Below are 9,601 nucleotides of genomic sequence, written 5' to 3' on the forward strand. Positions count from 1 at the left end.
ATTCTACAAGACTTTCAAATAAGAACTAATACCAATACTCCTCAAATTATTCCACACAATAAAAACAGAGGGAACATTACCAAACTCTTTTTATGAAGCTACAATTACCCTGATACCCAAACTACAGAAAGACATTACTAAGAAAGAGAATTACAGACCAGTCTCACTCATGAACATTGATGCAAAAATACTAAATAAAATATTAGCAAATAGAATCCAAGAACACATCAGAACCATCATCCAACATGATCAAGTTGGCTTCATCCCACAGATGCAGGGATGATTCAACATATGAAAATCTGTCAATGTTATCCACCATATAAACAAGCTGAAACATAAAAACCACATGAACATCTCATTAGATGCCAAAAATTTTTGACAAAATACAACATCCCTTCATGATAAAGGTCTTGGAGAGAACAGGAATATAAGGAACATACCTAAACATAATTATGGCAATATACAGCAAGCCAACATCAAACTAAATGGAGAGAAACTCCCAGCGATTTCACTGAAATCAGTAACAAGGTTTTCCACTCCCTCCATATCGATTCAATATAGTTCTTGAGGTCCTAGCTAGAACAATAAGACACCCAAGGGAGATCAAGTGGATACAAATTGGAAAAGAAGTCAAACTCTCACTGTTTGCTAATGATATGATAGTTTACATAAGTGATCCCAAAAATTCTACCAAGGAACTTTTACAACTCATAAACACTTTCAGCAAAGTAGCAGGATACAAGACTAACTAAAAAAAAATCAGTAGCCCTCTTGTACACAGATGATAAAAGGGCTGGGGAAGAAATCAGAGAATCAACACTCTTCACAATAGCCACAAATAGCATAAAATATCTCAGAGTAACTCTAACCAAACAAGTGGAAGACTTGTATGACAAGAACTTTAAATCTTTCAAGAAAGAAATTGAAGAAGACACCAGAAAGTGGAAAGATATCCCATGCTCTTCAGTAGGCAGAATTAACATATTAAAAATGGCAATCTTACCAAAAAAAATCTATAGATTCAACACAATGCCCTGCAAAATTCTTCAAAAACCTGGAAAGAATGGTACTCAACTTCATATGGAAAAGCAAAAAATGCAGGATAGCTAAAACAATCCTGTACAATAAAAGAACGTCTGGAGGTATCACAATCCCTGATTTCAAACTCTACTACAGAGCTACAGTACTGAAAACAGGCTGGTATTGGCATAAGAACAGACAAGAGGGCCAATGGAACCAAATAGAAGGCCCGGATATCAATCCACACATCTTTGAACACTTGATCTTTAATAAAGAAGTAAAAAATATCAAATGGAAAAAAAAGCATATTTAACAAATGGTGCTGGCATAACTGAATACCAACATGTAGAAGAATGAAAATAGACCCATATCTATCACCACACACAAAACTCTAGTCCAAATGGATCAAAGACCTCAATATAAAGCCAGCCACACTGAACCTTATAGAAGAGAAAGTGGGAAGTATACTTGAATGCATTGGCACAGGGAACCACTTCCTAAATATAACCCCAGCAACATGGACACTGAGAGAAACAATTAATAAATGGGACTTCCTGAAACTAAAAAGCTTCTGTAAAATAAAGGACATGGTCAACAAGACAAAACTGCAGCCTACAGAATGGGAAAAGATCTTCACTAACCCCACATCAGACAGAGGACTGATCTCGAAAATACTCAAAAAATTGGACACCAAAAGGTTACATAATCCAATTAAAAAAATGGAATACAGACCTAAACAGAGAACTCTCAACAGAGGAATCTAAAATGACTGAAAGACACTTAAGTAAATGTTCAACATTCTTAGTCATCAGAGAAATGCAAATCAAAACAACTCTGAGATTCCATCTTACACCTGTAAGAATGGCCAAAATCAAAAACACTGATAACAACTTATGTTGGGGAGGTTGTGGGGAAAAAGGAACACTTCTGCATTGCTGGTGGGAATGCAAACTGGTACAATCCCTTTGGATGTCAGTGTGGTGATTTCTCAGAAAATTAGGAAGCAACCTTCCTTAAGATACAGCAATACCACTTTTAGGTATATATCCAAAAAATGCTCAACTGTGCCACAAGGACATGTGCTCAACTATGTTCATAGCAGCTTTGTTTGTCATAGCCAGAACCTGGAAACAACCTAAATGCCCCTCGACCAAAGAATGGATAAGGAGAATGTGGCACATTTACACAATGGAGTACTACACAGCAGAAAAAAATGACATCTTGAATTTTGCAGGAAAATGGATGGAGCTAGAAAACATTATTTTGAATGAGGTAACCCAGACTTAGAAAGACAATTATCACATGTACTCACTCATAGGTGGTTTATAAACATAAAGCAAAGAAAGCCAGTCTACAAGCCACAATCCCAGAGAACTTAGACAACAATGTGGACACTAAGAGAGACTCATGTAGATTTAATCTACATGGGAAGTAGAAAGTAGAAAAAGACAAGATCTCCTGAGTAAATTGGGAGCATGGGGACCTTGCAGAAGGATTGAAGGAGGGAGGGGAGAGGCAGGGAGGAGAGCAGAGAAAAATGTAGAGCTCAATAAATATCAATTAAAATATATAATAAAAAAGAAAAGAAAGATTAGCCCTTCCAGGAATGGGAGTAGGATAGTGAACAAAGAGGAAAAATAAAGTTTGGCCTCAGGGTGTCTGTTCCATTAAGAGAACATTTCTTTCATACCTGTTAGTATTCCCATTTCATTGTCTGCATGTACCACACCTCACTTGTCCAGATTTTGTTACTCTTTTTTAAAGATATGAGGGTTGAGGGAAGGCTAGTCCAACGAGGGGTGACCCGAGGCTTCAGTCATTTCCCCAGGCCTCAGGAACTCCCTGAGGCCTTGGTGGGTCCCCTTGGGTGGGTGAGAGAGGACAGATACATCATTCGAGTATAGAGTTTATTCAGTGGGCTATGGAAGGGAAAGGGAAGGTGGGGGAAGAGAGGGAGAGACAGAGAGAAGCAGGATGGGGAGGAGAGGAGAGGAGGCAACAGCGACCTCTTCAGGAGAGACAGGGTAGAGAGCGTGTGTGTAGACTGGAAGCAGAAGGAAGATCCTGTTCTGCTTGCCTGGGCAGAAGGGAAAATGGGTGGGACTTGTCTCTTAAAGGGACAGGACAGACCATTACATTCCCATCTCTTCAATGTTATTCTTTTTAAAAAATATGAGGGTGGTAGGCCGGTCCACGAGGTGCACTTTGCATTCCACAGTTGGATACAGTGATCCATAGTTGAAAGTGTGGTCTCTGTTCTTTTTCCAGTTCTTTGCTTGCCTGACTCTTTCTCTCCTGCCTGCTACAGCATCCTCCTACCACCTCCTACAGAGGCAGGACCCTCCATCTGCCTGGAAATGTTCCATTTCTCTCTCCTGTTCAAAATGTTTCTATCTATCTGTCTGTCTGTCTGTCTGTCTGCCTGCCTATCTATCTATCTATCTATCTATCCATCCATCCATCACATACAAACCACCACTACCACCAGGCCATCCAGCATGGAGGGCGAGTCCATTTTCCCTGCACCACTGTGGGCTAGCAGCCTATGCTGGGGAAGTTTCCAATCTACTTTATGTATGAAATAATGTGTGAATGGTGTGTGGTCGCATGAAAGTGATTCCGTTTTAAATGTATGTTTTATGCATCCTGCATGACTCTCTTGTTATTTGGATCTTTTTAAAATTCACGCGACTGCTCTAAAGGACACGTGGTTTTGCCATTCCTTGTACCATGTGACCACCACCATCTTGATTAAGGGCAAGGAGGGCAAGTCAGATGACCACTGCCATCTTTGCTTTGGGTGACCATGTGACTGCCACCTGCTACCTGTTAGCTCTCCCAGTGTGCAGAGACTCCACCCACCTGCAGTGAATCTGTTAGCTCCCACCTGCTAGGAATCTGCAACTGTGATCTTCCACTTCTTCTCTCTCTCTCTCTCTCTCTCTCTCTCTCTCTCTCTCTCTCTCTTAACTTTATATGCAAATGTAAGCTAGCTTTAATTCTGCATGTGTGTGTATATGTGTATGCTACTTAAATTCAACGGCATATATTTGTATATGTACTTACTGTTAAAAGTGTTTTAAACAGTCCTAATGAGCTCTGTTCATTATATCTCCTTCTAAACTAAGGAAGCAATAAGTCTCAAATATTTTAAATTGGTACGTACTTTTAAATGATGATGAACATATGGTTAAATCTGTTATAAAATACTGTATATGTGATTTAACTCTGCATTAAAATATATTCTATATGATGATAACAATTAAAGGTTATAAAGATCTATTTCAGATTAGCAAAGGCTAACCTAGAGATTTCTTGTAAGCTGTTCTTCACTATTGTCAGTTTTTACTGTTAAATTTAAACCAGTTACAGTCGAGCGGGAGGACTCTGGGTAAAACATTCCTCCATAGCCTCTCAGCATGGATCCAGCTCTTCAGGCAGACCCTATACTGTAGTCATAGGTACCCAAAAGACAGTACTCAGATGCTCAAAGATCTGGGGGATATGACATTTAAGTGTTTAATTATTAAAAGGCTTTTCATAACAGAGACAGGTTGGCTCCTGGCAGCAACCCCATTTCCTCCAAAAAAGATAGATGGGCACAGAAGGATGTTCATCCATAACTTGCTTCAAGTGAAAGCGCTAGCCACCGGGCAAAACTGCCTTTCATCTAAACTGCTGAAGATCCCCAGTCAGTGGGCAACAGGACACTGAGGAATCACCAGCCTGGTTGCCCAGGGCAAGGTAGGGGTCTTCCTATAGACTCCTAATCCACAAAATCTTCTGAAGCCTGGCAGGCCCTGCACTGCCAGCTGCAAGACAGATGTTGCCTTGCCCTCAATGACTGTGGAGGACCCTGGGGAGTGGATGTCTAGGGAGCCAATCAAGTCTCTGTCATTTTTCAATCAATAACTCAGGTTATCAGATTTCTCTCTCATGCTACCATCCATAGTCTTAACATTAATCAATAAAATTATGATAAGCTATTATCAGCTACAAGATCAAGATTTTAAATTCTCTTTGGTCATTTTCTAAATATAGACCTAAAAGATGGTTTTCATTGTGCAGAAAACATTTGTCACCGTCATTTCTGACGTGCGTGTACTGCCGTTTCTACAGAACAAATTTCAGTATAGATTATAAACAGTAAAAATGCTAATGTGTCTAAAATTTATGTTTTCACAGACTCAATGAATTCCTGTAAGTTCCAGGGAGCTGACTTGGAGGATTCACCTCAAACCAATCAGATGTATCCCTTTTTCAATTACCAGGCCCTAAGAACCCAAGTCTTCCCACCTTTCCCTGGTCCTGACACCCTCCCCTAAACTTAACCTTGTCCTCTGCTCTGCCAACACCTTGCCAGGTCCAAGAGACATGGAGAAGATGGACTTCACCTTTTCAGCTTCACACAAAGGTCTCTCTGGTCCTCTATGCATGGACATCCCTAATACACACCTGGCCTCAATGGCTTTCCTTAGTCTTGGAGGGAGATTCCATAACCCCTTTCTTCTATCCTTCTCACGAAAGCCAGAACCGCGTGGCTGAAGCTGCCAAGTGCCGCTGCTTGATGAGGCTGGAACATCGCCTCCTTGTTTAAATGTGGTTTTGCTAGCTTTCTGTTTTCAGTTGTTTCCTTTACTGCTAAAGTTTGGCAGGTTGGTCTCATACTCAGAGATCCACGTGACTCTGCTCGCTTCCCAAATGCTGGGATTAATGATGTGTGCCACCACATCTAGTCCTAATCTTTTCTTTAATTACCTTTCACAAGTTGGAAATTTAGCTGGGTGGCTCTTGCCTTGAGGTCACTACTCCCTAATTCCATTTAACATCAGGCTTTTCTTTAACCTTTTTAGCTCTTTGAGCACCAGACTTGACTCCATTAAGTCAAGTGCTCTTTTCCTCCTCAAACTTTACATTTTCTAATTTTTTCCTTGTTGAAATTGCTCCTCCATTTTATCAAGTATCCATTGATGGAGGAGGGTTATCTGTCTATTGTGTTATTTTCATTGGTCAATAAAGAGACTGCCTTGGCCCTTTGATAGGACAGAAAATTAGGTAGGCGGAGTAAACAGAACAGAATGCTGGGAAGAGGGCAATGAGGCAGACGCCATGGAGCCAGCCACCAGGCCAGACATGCTGAATCTTTTCCGGTAAGCCACTACCTCGTGGTGCTACCATGAGATTATTAGAAATGGGTTAATATCAAGATATGAGAGTTAGTCAGTAACTAACTCTCTAGAGATAATGGGCCAGGCAGTGTTTAAATGAATATAACTTGTGTGTTATTATTTCTGGGGCTAAGCTAGCTGTGCGGGAGCCGGGCAGGATGAAAAGCAGGCCTGCCCACACTCCTCGCTACAATCCATGAATAACCAAGCAACACAGTCAACAGTAGGTTGTTTGGAAATCTCCTTTGCCAAAGCTATTGCTCAATAACTTTTCAATTTGGCCTGAAGTAGATTTTTTTTTTTTTTGGACAAGAACAGAAAGCAGTCACATTCTTTGCCAAGATATCACAAGAATGGTCTCTAGACCACATACTAATAGTCTTCGCCTCTGCAACATCTTGAGCTGGGACCCCACAGTTGAAATCCCCTCAGCACCACTGTCTACCACGCCTCTACTAGTATAGCCCGTGAAGTCATGCTTAAAGCATTCAACTGTTATGGCATTCAAACTCTGGGAAAGACCAAAGCCTTAGACTCATTTTAAATTTAGATGGAATGAATTTATTCTTACAGCTAGCAAAAGGATGGGAGCTTTAGAGGTAAACATCATGCCCAGTCAAAGGGAGCTAAAGACATCTACATCTGGGCACGAAAATTGCCTTACCCCCCTCAGTTGCTCAGCGGTTTCTCTTCCCCATTGTACCTTCAGAATACCTGTCCTTCTACTGAGACAGTTGCAGCAGTCTGGGAGACATGTGCAATTGAAAGTTGGATGAGTGTCAGACTTGGGAAAGACCTGTATCTATCTACATGTAGACCATTACAAAGTTTATCATATGTGCTGTTAAAAAGCATATCAAAGCCAAGCAGTGGTGGCACATGCCTTTAATCCCAGCACTCGGGAGGCAGAGGCAGGCCGATCTCTGCGAGTTCGAGGCCAGCCTGGTCTACAAGAGCTAGTTCCAGGACAGGGTCCAGAGCTACAGAGAAACCTTGTCTTGAATACACAACAACAAAAGAGCGTATCAATAACTCCAGTAATAGCCAGGTGGTGGTACAAGTGGGGACGGTTCAGTATTTGAAAAGCCATAAATAGATTTCTTCTTCTTTTTTTATAACTGAAAATAGGTTTTTTTTTTTCATACAATATATTATGATTACAGTTTCTCCTCTCCTAACTTCTCTGGGTTCCTCCACATCTCCCATTCCATCCGGATCCACACTTTGCATCACTTATTAGAAAACCAACAGGCATCTCAGGAATAATAATAAAACAAAAATAGATAAAAAACCAAAATGTCAGAATAGGACTAAACAAGCAGAAGGGAAAAAGCCAGAGAAAAAGCACAAGAAACACATACAGACCCAGACACATGTTTGCACACAGGAATACACAAAACCACAAAACTGGAAGCCATCATATATATGGAAAGGACCTGTAAGGTGTAAAAATAATGCCCCGAAACAACATTATGAGACAAAGAACTACTTCCAAAGATGCCCTTGAGCTTGTTTTGTGTTGATCATCCTGTGCTGGGCATGCAGCTTACCTTTAAGAGTGGTTTGTTTCCCCAATGAGACTCCCTTGGAGAAACTATTTTTTTTATATGCAAATGGTTATCAATCGCAGCTAGCTTCTGGGTTATGGATGGGGACCCATGTCCACTCCTTCTCTCAGCTCTAGGACTCCATCTGATACAGACCTGTCCAGGCCCTGTGCATGCTGACTGTCCACAGTCTCTGTGAGTTCATACATGCATTGGTCTGCTATGTTTAGAAGGCCTTACCTTATTCCCTGGGTGTCCTCCATCCCATTGGCTTTTATACTTTTCCTGCCTCCTCTTCTGCAAGGTTAAAACAAAATCTCTAAGGCTAGGGATTTGATGATGGCATCCCATTTAGGGCTGAGTGTTCCAAGTTCTCTCACTCTCTGCACATTTTTGTAAGGCCCCATTACTGAAGATAGCTCCAACACAACTCACTGAACACATAGAAGCTGAGCGGGTGTGCCTACCTAGAGTCTTCACCCTTATGGACTAAAGTTCACGATACTAGGAGGTACCATGCACACTACCAAAGAGAAAGCTAAAACCAGCCCAGCTGCAAATCCTTTGATCTACAGTGGCGATCTGCCAGCAAGATGCGCTGGTGCAATAGTGGCCCAAAGTTTCACTGGCAGTAGTCAACCAAGATCTGATCTGGTTTAAGGCCCACTCTATGGGATGGAGCCTATAGCCAACACTGCTTGGTGACCAAGAACCTGAGATTAGACCGAGAAAAACCAAATACTGCTGTCCTGCAAGGAACAATAAAATACCCTTAACGACATTCTGCTATACTCATGGATCAGATCCTTGCTCATCCATCATCAGAGAAACTTCCCCCTGCAACAGATGGGATCAAATAATGTGGTATTTGCAAATTTGAAGATGAGGAGGCTGGGAGTAGAGGGATTAAAGGTATTCTTTACATGGGAATGGTAGACAGATGGCAGTTGGGCTACTGAAGGCTAGGGGAAAAAACCCAAAACAAAAAACAAACAAACAACAACAACAAAAAAAAAAACAAAGAAGGTTGGTACTCTTTAAGATGTGGGATTTCCAGGAAAGACACTCTGCTCTGGTTGGGTAAGGATAGAACAGGGTGGAAAGCAATCATCGTGCTTGTTCGTGCTTTGTGAGATGGGAGACCATTCCTGGCAGACAGACGGACAGACTGCCCATGTATTTTTTTTTTCCATCACTGGTAAGAATGGGGTCTCCTTTCTTAAATCTGTACCTGCCTCTCCTTTTTCCCTTTTTTGAGTAAATGAAGTATATTCTATCAGTCCCAAAGATAAAATAATGAGTGCTTTTGTGAGTTACAAAATTTTGTTAAAATCTTTATGCCCGTTCTTGTATAAAGTCCTCAGAATTAACAATAAGAACAAAGTCTCTTATTTCTAGATCCTGAATGGCGACAAAATCCATCATCACATCATTATTACCACCACTTCTATCAGGATCATCATCCCAATTTTGTTTAGTAGCTGATTTTTTTCATCAGTTTCAAAAAACTCACATATATGTGTATATGTGCATATGAAGTGATCCATAGTCTCATACTTACAACCATCTTCATTTTTCATCCTTTATTGAGTACATAACATCTTGTAATAACCAAAGATTTTTTTAAAGTAGGTATTAATATAATTTTAGTACTAAACAATCCTGGCCAAATGGTTAGCAGGCAATTTCCTGCTCTGTGAGAATCTTTACTAAAATTTTAGAGCAAGTACAAGTACAAATTAAATTATGGGCACTGCTGGAATCGTGGGCTAGGATGAAGGTTACCATAGCCTTACATAAATAGTCATTCTGCAAGGATATCTGTCCGACTGTCTGTTTGATCTCAGACAGCCCCTTTTTATCGAT

This window comes from Myodes glareolus, chromosome 25, assembly GCF_982192425.1.
Source record: "Myodes glareolus chromosome 25, mMyoGla1.1, whole genome shotgun sequence".
Lineage (NCBI taxonomy): Eukaryota > Metazoa > Chordata > Mammalia > Rodentia > Cricetidae > Myodes > Myodes glareolus.